General features: G+C 43.4%; 1 pseudogene; it reads left to right on the forward strand.

Annotated features, from left to right (window-relative positions):
• Positions 1-282: 282 nt before the first annotated feature.
• On the forward strand, positions 283-2,784 carry LOC138991645 (galectin-10-like; annotated as a pseudogene).
• Positions 2,785-16,657: the final 13,873 nt, after the last annotated feature.

Genomic DNA, 16,657 nt, shown 5'->3' on the forward strand with positions numbered 1-16,657 from the left:
CATCAGCTTTACTCCTGTGTTTCCCCGGCTACTCCCTCCGCCCTGGCATTACCCTCACCGCAGTCCCTGCCGTGCCACAGACATGCCCTGCTCAAGGACATGCTTGTGACTGAATCTGCTTCTGACATCCCCCTTCACCCTGCTGGGTAACTCTGAGGCTTACAAACAGGAACAAAGCCAGAGGGCGGGGCGGCCAGGATTCACTTGTATTCTGCAACCCCAAAAGATTCACCCACAAAACTGGACACAGTTTGGAAGGGCTGCCCTGAGGAAGATATAACAATGTCAGAGCAACGGGTGAGCTGAAAAGACACAGCCTTCAGTGATCCCAGGTCAGATAAAGGGAGGAGGAAGAGATAGGAAAGTGTGTAAGATGAAAATACGTACATTTCTACTTGGAATGTTGTATTGAGAGTTGTGTGGAAGAGAGACTCCTTGAGGATCTATTATGTGGAATCCTTGTGGGAATCGTGTGGAGCCGGGACCAGTGCAATAGCATTTGATGGTACCTGACTGAGAGTGAACTCTACCGAGACGCTGTCACTTTGCGGGGGGGCAGCGGCTGGGGGAAGCACTGAATGGGATGAGGGAGTGTGTGCATGAGTGCAAGGGGCTGAGATTATGGATCTGTCTTCATGAGTCTGTGTGTAAGAGTGGAGCACAATGTTCATGTACGGTGAGTGAGAATGTGGGGAGGTATGTGTGACATGGGGAGCTGCATGTCTGTGTGACTATGTGTGTGTGTGTGTGTGAGAAATCTGTGACTAGGGGTTGATCTGTGAGTACGTGTGTGGCTTTGTGTGCATGTGTGGGTTCATCCTGACACAGCAGTGACTGTTTAAGTGTCCGTGGGTCTTTGCATGTGTGTCAGAGGGGATCCTGAACTGGTGGCCCTGCCGACTGTGAGTTACCCGGAACTCATCTCTGAGCATTAATGAGAGCAGAGCGAGGGACTCCTTAGATGCCTCTTCTCAAGAAGAGTGCGAGAAGGCAACCTCAGGCCAGAGGGCGCTGCGTCTCCAGTCTGGGTCCACATGCAGTGCCCGCTCACCCCGCCTCCGGTCTCCTCCCCAAGCGAGCCCTTCCCTCTGCCTCACAGGAGGAGGTGAGCAGACCCTGGCGCCCCGGGGGAGGGCTGCGGGAGGACGAGGTCTCAGAGAATCGAACCACCTGAAGCTGAAAGGAAAAAACGCAGCGTTTCCAGTAGAAATCAGTCACTAACTTGTAGATTCTCCCAATTACTTTCCTGCCACACATCCTGTGGACGAGCACTGACTGACTGGGTTCTCAACAACGCTGTACAAGTTCTTGAAAGGACACGCGTTCCCCTTGATAATTCTGATGCGCACGCATCCCACACATGGGGCCTCCCCTTCCATTATTTCCGTTTCATTCATGTTGATATATGACAAAACCAATACAATATTGTAAAGTTAAAAATAAAATAAAATTAAAATTAAAAAAAATAAACAACATTCTTCACTGGAGTGAACTTTTTGTATTTTTATATCCTCAAGTCTTGTCTTCAGAGTTTCAGATATCAGACGGTAATCAAAGGGTGCTATTCCAGAAAGGGTCTTCCCTCTTCTGACAGGTCACCCCTGCATGTGCCAGGGATTAGGCTAAAGTCTTTACGTATACTAGCTTATCCATTCCTGGAACACCCTAGGAAGTAGGAATTCCTGATAATCCTCCTTGTACTGAGGAAACTGACGAGGGAGAATTCAAGTAATGGACCTAAGATCTCACTGCTAGTAAGGGACAGAATTAGGACCTGAATCCAGGAAGCTAGCTCTTGAATCCACGCCCCTGTCCGTCTCTCTCTCTCCCTGTCTCTCGTTCAGCCACACCACATGGCATGCAGGATCTTAGTTTCCTGACCAGGGATCAAACCTGCGCCCTCTGCATGGGGAGGGAAGAGACTTAAGTTCAAGTCCTTGACCCCTTGGCTCTTAACTATGATCCTCACAACTCTTCACGGCAACAGGAACCTAACTCTGCTGAAGTAGGGAGATGGGGGATGAGAGTTCACCCTTTGGTGTCTAACCTGCTGCACCCCTGGGGACCACTGTAGGGTGGGAGCCCACACCTGGCCTTGCGGCTCATCCACTCTCGTCTCCTCTGGCAGGTCCCGTACACACGGGATGGGTCCTTGACTGTCGGATCTTCACTGACAATCAAAGGGAAACCTGCTGTCTCCTTCAGGTGGGCACATTATATACAGCCCATGGTGTGGAGGTGGAGGAGGAGTGAGAACACTAGAGTGTGTGTGGGGACAGCCACTTTACGCGTGAGTGATGTTCAAGCGTGTAACCAGTATCAGGGACACAGTGCAGGCGCAGGACCGCTGGCAGGTCTTGGGGGCTGGGAGAAGGCTCAGGGCTTTGGCTTTTTATCAAGGGACGTAGAACGTCCAGAAGATGCAGGCCCAGGCCAGTGACTGCTGCTCAGCTTGAATCTCAGGCCAAGGACCAGGGCATCCTGCCTCCCTGGGCAGGGTGAGCTGAGGAAGCAGGTCCCCGGGAAGAAGGATGACAGCAGCCCCAGGAAGGCCCGCCTTCCACCAGGGAGGAGCTGGGAGAGGAGGGGCGTGTGTGTCCAGTGTGGGTTCCCACACAAGGAAGAGACCTGCTCAACACACTATGAGCTTTGCCCATCAGCAGGAATCCACAAGTGCAGGTGGGTTTCCACACTGGGACCGATGAGAACTCAGACGTCCCCTTTCATTTTTGAGTGTCCTGTGGCCAAGCCGTGAGGATAAACAGCCGTCACGATGGGAGCTGAAACTGTGAGGTGGAATCCTCCAAAATGCCCTGTGAGGATGGCCAGCCATCTGTCCTGCACGGCCTGTGATGCAGAATGAGGGCAGGTAAGTGTGCCCGGGACCACCCCTTCCACGGCCTCCACAGGCTCTCCTAGAGGAACACTGCTGTCCCCCGGCCGCGCCGCAGTGCCCGCCACCCACCTCCCATCATCACCCCTGCCCCTTTCGTCACAGAGCACTCTCTGCTGGCACCACCATGCTCAGGCATTTTCCCAGATCTAACCAGGGCAAGATCAGCTTACACGCCCTTTTGCTCCAGATGCAGAATCGGCTCTGACTTCACCCTCAGGTATCATGTCTACCTATGCCATTATTATTTGAAAGTTTGTGTCACTAAATAGTTAAAATATGCATATGGGTAATTATCATCCATCCAATATAACTCTTTCTCTCTCTCTCAAACCAGAACAACTTTCTAGTTTCTTTACACTCCTTCCAGGGGTAAAATATGGTTGTACAAGTACATTTATCTATTCATTTTATGCATTTTGTTCATTTCTTTTTAAACAAATGGTGTTATAAGTTTCTCTATCACACCAGGAGGACTAGAGTTTATTTGTGGTCTAGAATGTATCTTAAAGAAATACTTCCATCCATGATGCTTCATCATTTAATGTTTGCCTAACACTGCAACAGAAGGATTACCAAAAATGATTTACCTTGACCCTTAGTAACACAAGAATCTCATCAATGATGCTGCATTAACGTTTCTATTCCACACTTTTGTCATTATAACCTCCTAATACTTACTTACATTGGAAGAATAACTGGTTCAAAAAGCACACGTATTTTAAGTATGATAAATTAATACTTTAAAAGTGACTATTTCCGGAAAGCCTCACCAATAAAAAATAGGTTCAAATATTCTGACCTTTTAAAATCTCTCGTCAAAAGAATAGTATTTTTAAGACTGAGGAAGAGCATCATTTCATATGTCCATAAGCTGTTAAAATAATATCCTGTTTTTTAGGCATCTGTACTATTTCTACCTCTTTAAGACCACTTTACTCTCATTCCTCACCACCATCATCTCCAATCTAAGCTACTCAAAGAAAAACCTGGGTGATCAGAGTAAATGGCAGCCTAGTTTTGCAGAACAGAAATGTATGCATTTAATGAACACTTATCAGACACTTAGACTGTGATGCTCTGTCCAAGATTCAAAAGACAGTTCTTGGCCACAAGAATCTTCTAAGCTAGAGCAAATCAAAGACTGCAACAGAGAGTGGTAGACCACCAGTGGAGGAATAAGAGAAATACAGAAGAGAGAGTGGACAAGTCTCCAAAATAGTCCTAAAAATCTACAGAAAGAAACATGTCTAACCAGGTTTTGAAGCTGGAATACGGGTTTTCTGAGGAAATGGTGTGTGTACCAGGGCAGAAGTAGAAAGGAAGATTGAAAGTTTGTTTGATGGCATAACTGTATTTCTTACTCATTTTCCCTTCCAGGTAATGGTAAATGGCCGAAAATATGTCAGCCTTGCCCTCTGACCCCTAACCCTAACCCTAACTCCCACCAGAGCCTGTGAGGTTCGTGCAGGTGTGGAGAGATGTCTCTCTGTCCTCAGTGTCTATCAGCTAGAGAGGAATGTGACCAGAGTGCCCACTGTCAAGGAGATCTCTCCATCTAAGTGACCATGTGACTCCCAGAGTTGCAAACAGAATGGTTCCTCCCCACCCTTCCCCAAAATGTGGTCTTAAAATTTCTGAAAACTTGACAGGGTTTGGTTCTTGCTCTGGGGGGGAAAAAGTGGTCATCACCAAGAGGGTTGTGAGAGTACTGTGGAAAAGACCAAAGAATCTAAGAAGGTAGATATTTACTGACACAAGGAGTAAGTGACAGGTCACTGAAATGTCCGTAAAGGCATTAGCGACAATATGCTCATATAGTACCTACTATATGTCAGATGCTCTCAACTAAAATCCTTCCCCCATTTGCAGGCAACTAAACCAAGAGGCATCTGTCTATAACCACAAAGCTGTAATTGGTGATTTGGGGAAGAGGCTTTGTAATTTGAGAGAAGTCAGGTGAAATTCGCAAAAACTACTAGACTGATCAATTCAACAAGGTAGCAGGATTCAAGATGAACATACAGATATCAGTTGCATTTCTTCACATTAACAATGAAATGTCAGAAAGGGAATGTAAAAAAAGCAATCCCTTTTAAAATCACAGAAAAAAATACTTAGGAATAAACCTGACCAAGGAGGTGAAAGACTTAAATGTTGTGAACTATAAAACATTAACAAAGGAAATCAAAGATGATTCAAAGAAATGGAAAGATAAGCTCTTGTTTGGAAAAATTAATCTTCTTAAAATGGCCATACTACCCAAAGCAATCCACAGATTTAATGTGATCCCTTATCAAATGAGGGCTTCCCAGGTGGCTCTAGCAGTAAAGAATCCACCTGCCAATGCAGGAGACGTAAGAGACGCAGGTTTCATCCCTGGGTCAGGAAGATCCCCTGGAAGAGGAAATGGCAACCCACTCCAGTAATCTTACCTGGAGAATCTCATGGACAGAGGAGCTTGGTGGGCTACAGTCCATGGGGTAGCAAAGAGCTGGACATGACTGAGTGACTAACACACACACACTTAGCAAATTACTCATGACATTTTTCACAGAAGCAGAACAAATAACCCTAGAATTTATATGGAACCATAAAAGACCCAGAATTGCCAAAGCAATCCTAAGGAAAAAGAACAAAGCAGGAGGCATAACCCTCCCAGAAATGAGGCAGTACCACAAAGCTACAGTAATCAAAATAGTGGGGGAGTGTCACACACACACACATAGAAAACCAGACATATGGATCAATGGAACAGAACAGAAAGCTCAAAAATAAACCCACACACGTACAGTCAATCTTCAACAAAGGAAGCAAGAATATGCAATGGGAAAAGCAAATTCTCTTCAGCAAGTGGTGTTGGGAAAGTTGGACAGCTCATATAAATCAGTGAAGTTAGAGCACACTCTCACACCATACAAAAAATAAACTCAAAATGGCTTAAAGACTTAAATATTAGATGTGTGTGCATGCTCCGATGCTCAGTTGTGTCCAACTCCTTGCAACCCCATGGAGTGTAGCCTGCCAGGCTCTTCTGTCCATGAAATTCTCCAGGCAAGAATACTGGAGTGGCTAGCCATTCACTTCTCCAGGGGATCCTCCCAACCCAGGGAACAAAGTCCACATCTCCTGCATCTCCTGCTTTAGCAAAGGGATTCTTAACACTAGGCCACCTGGGAAGCCCTAAATATTAGACATAACACTATAAAACTCCTCGAAGACAACATAAACAAAACTCTCTGACATGAATTGTATCAATGTTTTCTTAGGTCAGTCTCCCAAAGCAACACAAACAAAAGCAAACTTAGCAAATGGAACCTAATCAAACTTAAAAGCTTCTGTACAGCAAAGGAAACCACAAGCAAAACAAAAAGACAACTTACAGACTGGGAGAGGGTATTTGGATGTGACCAACAAGGACTTAATTTCCAAACAGTTCATACAAGTCAATACCAAAAAAAAAAAAAAAACCCCAACACAATCAAAAAATGGTCAGAAGGCTTAAATAGACATTTCCCCCAAAGGAGTCTTACAGCTACCCAACCAGGACATGGAAAGATGCACAGTACCACTAAATTCTTAAAGAAACCCAAATCAATACTACAAGGAGGTACCACCTCACACCAGTCAGAATGGCCATCACTTACAAGTCTACAAATAACAAATGCTCAGGAGGATATGGAAAAAAAGGGAACTACACTGTTGGTGGGAATGTTAACTGGTACATCCACCGTGGAAAAAGTAAGGAGGTTCCTCAAAAAACTAAAGAAGAGTTGCCATAGGATCCAGCAATCCCACTCCTGGGCATATATCCAGACAAAACAATAACAAAAAGATGCATGCACCTCTGTGTTCAAAGCAGCACTATTTACAATTGTCAAGACATGCAACCAAACTAAATGTCCATCAAGAGATGGACGACTGAAGACGTGGCACATATATACATTGGAATCCTCCTCATCCATAAAAAGAAAAGCATGCCATTTGCAGCAACATGGCTGGACCGAGAGAGTATCATACTGAGTGAAGTAGGCCAGAAAGGGAAAGACTAATATATGATATCACTTATATGTGAATCTAGGAACTCTAGGAATCAGCGAACTCAAATGGACTGGAATGGGTGAATTTAACTCAGATGACCATTATATCTACTACTGTGGGCAGGAATCCCTCAGAAGAAATGGAGTGGCCATCATGGTCAACAAAAGAGTCCGAAACGCAGTACTTGAATGCAATCTCAAAAGCGACAGAATGATCTCTGTTCGTTTCCAAGGCAAACCATTCAATATCACAGTAATCCAAGTCTAGGCCCCAACCAGTAATGCTGAAGAAGCTGAAGTTGAAAACCTACAAGACCTTTTAGAACTAACAACCAAAAAAGATGTCCTTTTCATTATAGGGGACTGGAATGCAAAAGTAGGAAGTCAAGAAACACCTGGAGTAACAGGTAAATTTGGCCTTGGAATATGGAATGAAGCAGGGCAAAGACTGACAGAGTTTTGCCAAGAAAATGCACTGGTCATAACAAACACCCTCTTCCAACAACACAAGAGAAGACTCTATACATGGACATCACCAGATGGTCAACACCGAAATCAGATTGATTATATTCTTTGCAGCCAAAGACGGAGAAGCTCTATACAGTCAACAAAAACAAGATCAGGAGCTGACTGTGGCTCAGATCATGAATTCCTTATTGCCAAATTCAAACTGAATATGAAGAAAGTAGGGAAAACCACTAGACCATTCAGGTATGACCTAAATCAAATCCCTTATGATTATACAGTGGAAGTGAGAAATAGATTTAAGGGACTACATCTGATAGATAGAGTGCCTGATGAACTATGGACTGAGGTTCGTGACATTGTACAGGAGACAGGGATCAAGACCATCCCCATGCAAAAGAAATGCAAAAAAGCAAAATGGCTGTCTGGGGAGGCCTTACAAATAGCTGTGAAAAGGAGAGAAGCGAAAAGCAAAGGAGAAAAGGAAAGATATAAACTTCTGAATGCAGAGTTCCAAAGAATAGCAAAAAGAGATAAGAAAGCCTTCTTCAGCGATCAATGCAAAGAAATAGAGGAAAACAACAGAATGGGAAAGACTAGGGATCTCTTCAAGAAAATCAGAGATACCAAAGGAACATTTCATGCAAAGATGGGCTCGATAAAGGACAGAAATGGTATGGACCTAACAGAAACAGAAGATATTAAGAAGAGATGGCAAGAATACACAGAAGAACTGTACAAAAAAGATCGTCACGACCCAGATAATCACGATGGTGTGATCACTCACCTAGAGCCAGACATCCTGGAATGTGAAGTCAAGTGGGCCTTAGAAAGCATCACTATGAACAAAGCTAGTGCAGGTGATGGAATTCCAGTGGAGCTATTCCAAATCCTGAAAGATGATGCTGTGAAAGCGCTGCACTCAATATGCCAGCAAATTTGGAAAACTCAGCAGTGGCCACAGGACTGGAAAAGGTCAGTTTGCATTCCAATCCCAAAGAAAGGCAATGCCAAAGAATGCTCAAACTATCACACAATTGCACTTATCTCGCATGCTAGTAAAGTAATGCTCAAAATTCTCCAAGCCAGGCTTCAGCAATACGTGAACCATGAACTTCCTGATGTTCAAGCTGGTTTTAGAAAAGGCAGAGGAAGCAGAGATCAAATTGCCAACATCCGCTGGATCATGGAAAAAGCAAGAGAATTCCAGAAAAACATCTATTTCTGCTTTATTGACTATGCCAAAGCCTTTGACTGTGTGGATCACAATAAACCGTGGAAAATTCTGAAAGAGATGGGAATACCAGACCACCTGACCTGCCTCTTGAGAAATCTGTATGCAGGTCAGGAAGCAACAGTTAGAACTGGACATGGAACAACAGAATGGTTCCAAATAGGAAAAGGAGTATGTCAAGGCTGTATATTGTCACCCTGCTTATTTAACTTATATGCAGAGTACATCATGAGAAACGCTGGACTGGAAGAAGCACAAGCTGGAATCAAGATTGCCGGGAGAAATATCAATAACCTCAGATATGCAGATGACATCACCCTTATGGCAGAAAGTGAAGAGGAACTAAAAAGCCTCTTGATGAAAGTGAAAGAGGAGAGTGAAAAAGTTGGCTTAAAGCTCAACATTCAGAAAACGAAGATCATGGCATCCGGTCCCATCACTTCATGGGAAATAGTTAGGGAAAACAGTGGAAACAGTGTCAGACTTTATTTTTCGGGGCTCCAAAATCACTACAGATGGTGACTGCAGCCATGAAATTAAAAGACACTTACTCCTTGGAAGGAAAGTTATGACCAACCTAGATAGCATATTCAAAAGCAGAGACATTACTTTGCCAACAAAGGTTCTTCTAGTCAAGGCTATGGTTTTTCCTGTGGTCATGTATGGATGTGAGAGTTGGACTGTGAAGAAGGCTGAGCGCCGAAGAATTGATGCCTTTGAACTGTGGTGTTGGAGAAGACTCTTGAGAGTCCCTTGGACTGCAAGGAGATCCAACCAGTCCATTCTGAAGGAGATCAGCCTTGGGATTTCTTTGGAAGGAATGATGCTAAAGCGGAAACTCCAGTACTTTGGCCACCTCATGTGAAGAGTTGACTCATTGGAAAAGACTCTGATGCTGGGAGGGATTGGGGGCAGGAGGAGAAGGGGACGACAGAGGATGAGATGGCTGGATGTCATCACTGACTCGATAGACATGAGTCTGAATGAACTCTGGGAGTTGGTGATAGACAGGGAGGCCTGGCATGCTGCGATTCATGGGGTCGCAAAGAGTCAGACACGACTGAGCGACTGATCTGATCTGTGAATCTAAAATATGAAACAAACGAACTTTCCTACAAAGGAAACAGACTCATAGACATAGAGAACAGATCTGTGGTTGCCAAGGCAGTGTGGGGGAGGGGAGGGATGGGCTGCGAGTTTGGGACCAGCAGATGCAAACTGTTATATAGAGTGGCTAAACAACAAGGTCTTACTGTATACTACAGGAATTATACTCGATATTCTGTGATAAACTGTAATCAAAAAGAATATGAAACAGACTGTACATGTATGTATAACTGAGTCACTGCTGAACAGAAATTAATACAACGTTGTAAATCAACTCTTCTTCAACAAAATTAATTTTTAAAAAAACAGTGCTTCACATAAATTTTTTCAAAAATCAGAGAGCTCCAACTAAAGATCTCACATGATGAAACTAACATCCAAGGTGGCCAAATAAACAAAATAAATATAAATATCTTTTTTAAAATATAGAGAGTCCAGGGAACAAAAAATCCTTCAAGGGCTTCTGGGGGCTTCCCCAGACTCCATTTTTCTCAATCCTCCTCAATCCAAGTCCCTGATCATCTCCCAGCAAATAGGGCATTTCTCAAGAAACGGAAAGCCAGTCCTGGGTCCTAAAGCCTTCTCTTCTCAGTGTCTTTCACTCTTCCCATTCTGTGCCAAAGTCCCCCAGAGAAGTTCTGTTCTGTGATAATTTGATCCTTGATGCTTAAGTCCCCCAAAGCTGGGTCACCCCTGTGGTGCTGTCCGTGGTGCTGACTCATGATGATGGCCCTAATCAGGAAGCCTGCCTGTTTTCAAGTGAGGGGCAGGCAACACCCTTTTTTCCCTGATAAGTCATAGCTCTAAGTCTCTATGATGCATGAAACACAAATTCACTTTGGATTTTATGAACAGAAATTTGCAAATTGTTTCAGATTGTTCTAACAGGAATTCTTATGCAACACAGTTTAAGACTGGAGGAAAATTCCATTTTCATCAGCATTTCCCATATTGACTCCTCAACAACTATTAAAATCTTTTACAGGGACTTCCCTGGTGGTCCAGTGGTTAAAACTCTGAGCTCCCAATGCAGGAGGCCTGGGTAGGGGAACTAGATCCCACATGCCGCAATGAACATCTAAGATCCCATGTGCCGCAACTAAGACCCACACAGCCAAATAAATAAAGCAAGTTTTTAAAAATCTTTTACATATTGTTTCTCCCAAAGAACCAAGATGCTGTAGAGTTGTGCAAAAACTTGTCTATTTTCATTTTCATAAAACTGTAGTGGTGGACTGCCCTTTGGGTACGGTGGTTAAGAATTCACCTGCCAATGCAGGGGACATGGGTTTGATCCCTGGTCTAGGAAGATTCTCCAGGCTGTGGGGCAACTAAGCCCATGTGCCAAAATACTGACCCTGTGCTCTGGAGCCCGAGAGTCACCAACTACTGAGCCTGTGCGCTGCAACTGCTAAAGCCTGTGCACCTAGGATCTGTGTTCTGCAACGAGAGAAGCCACCACAACAAGAAGCCTGTGCACTGACACGAAAAGTACTCCTTGCTCCCCACAACTAGACAAAGGCTGCACACAAAGACTTGGAACAACCCCCCAGAAAATATATGAATAAAATAAAAAATTTAAAAAACCTGCAATAGTAAAATAAACCTACATTCCATACTATAAGCCATAAGCCATACATTAAGAGAGATGGAATTTCCTTATGCTTCCCTCACAAAATAGACAAAATATTAATATAGGGATAATTCGAAAAGAGTTGGCAGTTATTCTGAATATTAAAGTACTGGTATGTTCTATCAATAAAAATTAAGCAGAAGTTGCAATATAACCAATGAAAAAAAGAAATGTATCATAGCATGTTTATGGCACTAGTTCAATGTTTTATTTGTAGGGCCCTCAAGATGAGTTAAGAAGTTCTGGTAAATGTCAGAGAAACAGGATCCCTATCACAAAAGCTTTCAGCACGAACCTAAGAGGCTTATACTTGGTTCTAAGTACACCTGTGAGCCTTGGGAAGCTACAAGGAAAGCAACAGGTCATCTTCTGCCATCAGAAACCATTTATTAAACAGAACAATTGGTGAAGGCCAAGTGTCTCCCACCCCTGAAGACTGTCCCATCCCCAGAACCCCTGCTGCGAAAGCTGTCACATGGACAGAAAGCACGGTTTGGAAATCAGGGGATGTTTATTTCAAGGGGGCCTGTCATAGAGAAGCTACTCTAAATAGACGTGTGGAAGGAGTGCACAAATAACCAGTGAGTGAGTGTGTCCCACTTCTAACCTGAATAGTAAACCTGGGACATTGTTTCTTATAGATCTCTCTGATATACAAGATCTACAAGGGTGATGTCTCCTCCCACCTCCCTTGATGGTGAATGGCTGGGGCAGGACAAGAAGAGAGACTCCATCTATATAGGAAACAGAATAATTCTTGAAAATAGCCCAGACTCTAATGGGAGCATGCCTCAGATCTGAATGAGCTGAGTATATTAAAAGCAGTTGAGCACAGAATCCAGGCGTCACTCCTTGCCTCTGTGTGACCTTTTGCAAGCACAGCTAATGCATCAGCTTGGAGACTCTACCCTGTGGTGCTGGAGTAGAGTCCCTCGAGATGCCTTAAACCAAGAGCCATTGTATGGCACAGTTCTCAATAAGCAGAATACCCAGGTTTGGGCAAACGAGAGGTGGATGGAGAAGTGACCCCTCTCACCAGGACTCTTATGACCCACTTGGAGAATATGAGTTTCTGTCCTGGAAATTCCAGAGCTTGCAGCTCTAGAGATCTTGGTTCTCAGGAGAGGGACCACATCCACCAGAGGACACAGCCAGAGTTCCATTAATCTTAAGCTCTGGTTGCCACCCAATCACTTTGGGCTCTTCGTGTCAAGAGAACAGCAAGCAAAGAAATAGATTACTATACTGGCAGGATACAGAACTGATGCCATGTAACAGGAACAAGGAAGAATACACCTAGAACTTTTGATGTTTCCATGTCCAGAACTAACTGTAGATAGAAGATTGCAGCATCATCAGTGTGATGAGGGAAAAGTAACCAGGGGTTCAGATTGCTCAGACAAGAAGCTATATAATTTATTCCAGCAACTAAGCAACACAGATCAAGCGAAGTACTGACCAAGTATGAGAGAAGTCTAAATAAAATTTGACCGAGGCCAGCCAACTACAGCAGTGAAGACCTTAACTTGTCCAACTGTATATCTTTTTGAAAAACAAGTGTGACTTGCTGCCACTGGACAGGTCAGTGGCAGGATGGACTGAACTTCACTGAGGCACCAGTGGACATGAGTGGTGCCGGGGAGACTCTAACAGAAACCATCAGCACCTTGCTCGTACTCCTTGGTGTCTGTGCACCAGTGGATTTCCAACCGCCAGAACCTTCATCAGTGTCTTACTGTCCTTTTCTGGAACTATAGGAAACAATACTCCCCATAGATGCATGGCAATCTGGAAATGCCAAAGAATTAACATGTACCAGGAAACAACCCTAATCAATGACACTCAAGAGTTGGTGTATAAATTGCCCCAAACCCTCAGTCTCCCATGAGATAATTCTGAGGCATGTGTTTTGTGTTACTTCCCAGAGTTTTCTTGTGGCCTTAACTTTCTGCTTTGCACTGTAGTCACTGGGTAAATAAAGCACTCTTTATTGCCTTACCTTCCCTATTAACACATCCCCACTCCCTCCACTTCCCAAAGAAATCACTGGCACTTGCTCCCAGGTCTAAGGGTCTACTTCTGGAAAAACCCAAATGAAGAGACATTCTGTAATATTTTTCAACAGTTTCCCTTTTCTGTTGCACCTTGTGGATACTTGCACACTAAGTCGCTTCAGTTGTGTCCAACTCTTTGTGACCTATGGACTGTAGCCCACCAGGCTCCTCTGTCCATGGGATTCTCCAGGCAAGAATACTGCAGTGGGTTGGCATGCTCTCCCCTAGGGTATCTTCCTGACCCAGGGATCACACCCGTGTCTCCTGCAGCTTCTGCACTGCAGGTAGATTCTTTACCGCTGAGCCACTGGGGAAGCCCAGCTTAAGGATAGTTTCTTGGGCATAAGCAAATTTAAGATAAACCTTAAGGATACTTTATCTTAACTTGCCTGTGTCCAAGACTCTTCTTCTCTCTTCCTTCAGGTTTCATTTTCTAGGCACATTACTTGTTTTGTTTCAGGTGAGAAAGCTCTTGATGTGTTCCTATAATTGACACTTTTTATAAGCATTTCTACCATATATGTACCAATTATTATTTCTAGTATTACTAAAATAACTGTAAAATATTTATCCCCAAATTCCCAAAAGGCTATGAGTATGTAAACAGAACCCAGATCTTAACTCTTGTGCAACCTCAATGCTTCCTTATGGACATTTTCAATTAACAGTTTCTGGGTCACACAGGCCTGATATTTCTTATCAGTGACAGTACACATCCTCTACTAGTTAAGGTCTACCACAAATTGACAACTGCAATAGTAATTCCTCCTGCTAGCCAAGCAAACTCCAGAGCCATGACTCCTACAGGACTATAGTTCCAAAAGCCACCATTTCAAAAGTTATCTGATCTAAAAAAGTTATCACCAAGATCTTTTAGCAAGTAGAATATGCACCCTCATTGATGGTAATGTTATTCTCCAAATACACTGTCCTTCTCTTACATTACTGTGGTGGACTCTGCTAATCTTTCACAAAGTCCTTGTCATTTTTTCCTCAGCATAGAGATAAGCACACTTCCCAACCTCCCTTGCAGTTAAGTATTTCTATGGCTGACTTGTAGCCAATGGAATATAAGTCGTGGGCACCATGTCCAAGCTTGTCCCAGAAAAACCTCCTATGCAGGCTCCATTTTCCCTTCTTCTTCAAGCTGACTGGAAGCAAATCTCCAAGGTGACCTGGGAACCCATGTGTTAAGGAATGGCAGGGCTGAAACCAACCTGGTTCCCTGAAAGACAGCACAGAGCACTCCAATTAAAAGGTAGAGATTGGTAAAAATTATTTTTTATGATTCAAATATATGGTGGCTCAGATGGTAAAGAATCTGCCTGCAGTGCGGGAGACCCAGGTTCAATCCCTGGATCAGGAAGATCCCCTGGAGAAGGGAATGGCTACCCGCTTGTATTCTTGCCTGAAGGATTCCATGGACAGAGGAGCCTGGCGGGGCACAGTCCATGGGGTCGAAAAAAGTCAGACACAACTGAGCGACTAATACTTTCACTTATATGCTATCTATAAGACACAAATCAGATTCAAAAACACAAATAGACTAAAAGTAAAAATATGGGAAGAGATATACCAAGCAAACAGTAAACAAAAAAAAGCAGGAGTGGCTATGCTAACACTTTAAAATCAGGCTTTAAGATAAAAATTATTACTACAGTGAAAAAAAATTGTTTTTTGCCAGAGACAAAGAATGACATATTGAGATATCATTTCATCAAGAAGATATAACAAACATATAAGCACCTAACAACAGAGCCCCTAAATACATGAAGCAAAAAACAGAATCAAATGGGGAAACAAACAATTCGACAATAATAGTTGGAGATTTCAGTATCCCACTTTCAATAATGGACAGAACATTTAGGCAGAAAGCCAAGGAAACAAGACTTGCACAACTAATCCTATCAGAAATCTATCATTTCCCAACAAGAGAATGCAGATTCTTCTCAAGTGTACATGAATCATTCTCCAGGGTAGACCATCAGTTCAGTTCAGTCACACAGTCGTGTCTGACTCTTTGCGACTCCATGGACTGCAGCATGCCTCCCTGTCCATCACCAACTTCTGGAGTTTACTCAAACTCATGTCCATTGAGTCAGTCATGCCATCCAACCATCTCATCCTCTGTCTTCCCCTTCTCCTCCTGCCCTCAATCTTCCCAGCATCAGGGTCTTTACAAATAGTTAGTTCTTCACATCAGGTGGCCAAACTATTGCAGTTTCAGCTTCAACATCGGTCCTTCCAATGAATATTCAGGACTGATTTCCTTTAGGATGGACTGGTTGCATCTCCTTGCAGTCCAAGGGACTCTCAAGAATCTTCTCCAACACCACAGTTCAAAAGCATCAATTCTCCAGCACTCAGCTTTCTTTATAGTCCAACTCTCACATTCATACATGACTACTGGAAAAATCATAGCTTTGACTAGATGGAAATTTGCTGGCAAAGTAATGTCTCTGCTTTTTAATATGCTGTCTAGGTTGGTCATAGTTTTCTTCCAAGGAGCAAGCATCTTTTAATTTCATCACTGACGTTACCATCTGCAGTGTTTTGGAGCCCCCAAAATAAAGTCTGTCACTGTTTCTACTGTTTCCCCATCTATTTGCCATTAAGTGATGGGACCAGATGCCATGATCTTAGTTTTCTGAATGTTGAGTTTTAAGTCAACTTTTTCACTCTCCTCTTTCACTTTCATCAAGAAGCTCTTTAGTTCTTCTTCGCTTTCTGCCATAAGGGTGGTGTCATCTGCATATCTGAGGTTATTGATATTTCTCCCAGCAATCTGGATTCCAGCTTGTGCTTCATCCAATCCAGCATTTCTCATGACGTACTCTGCATATAAATTAAATACACAGGGTGACAATATACAGCCTTGACGTACTCCTTTTCCTATTTGGAACCAGTCTGTTGTTCCATGTCCAGTTCTAACTGTTGCTTCTTGACCTGCATACAGATTTCTCAGAAGGCAGGTCAGGTGGTCTGGTATTCCCATCTCTTTCAGAATTTTCCAGTTTGTTGTGATCCACACAAAGGCTTTGGTATAGTCAATAAAGCAGAAGTAGATATTTTACTGGAACTCTCTTGCTTTTTCGATGATCCAGCAGATGTTGGCAATTTGATCTCTGGTTCCTCTGCCTTTTCTAAATCCAGCTTGAACATCTAGAAGTTCAAGTGTTGTTTTTTTTTTTTTTAAGTTGTTTCAAACTAGTTTATTTAGGGTTTCCATTT

Source organism: Bos mutus, chromosome 18, assembly GCF_027580195.1.
Source record: "Bos mutus isolate GX-2022 chromosome 18, NWIPB_WYAK_1.1, whole genome shotgun sequence".
Lineage (NCBI taxonomy): Eukaryota > Metazoa > Chordata > Mammalia > Artiodactyla > Bovidae > Bos > Bos mutus.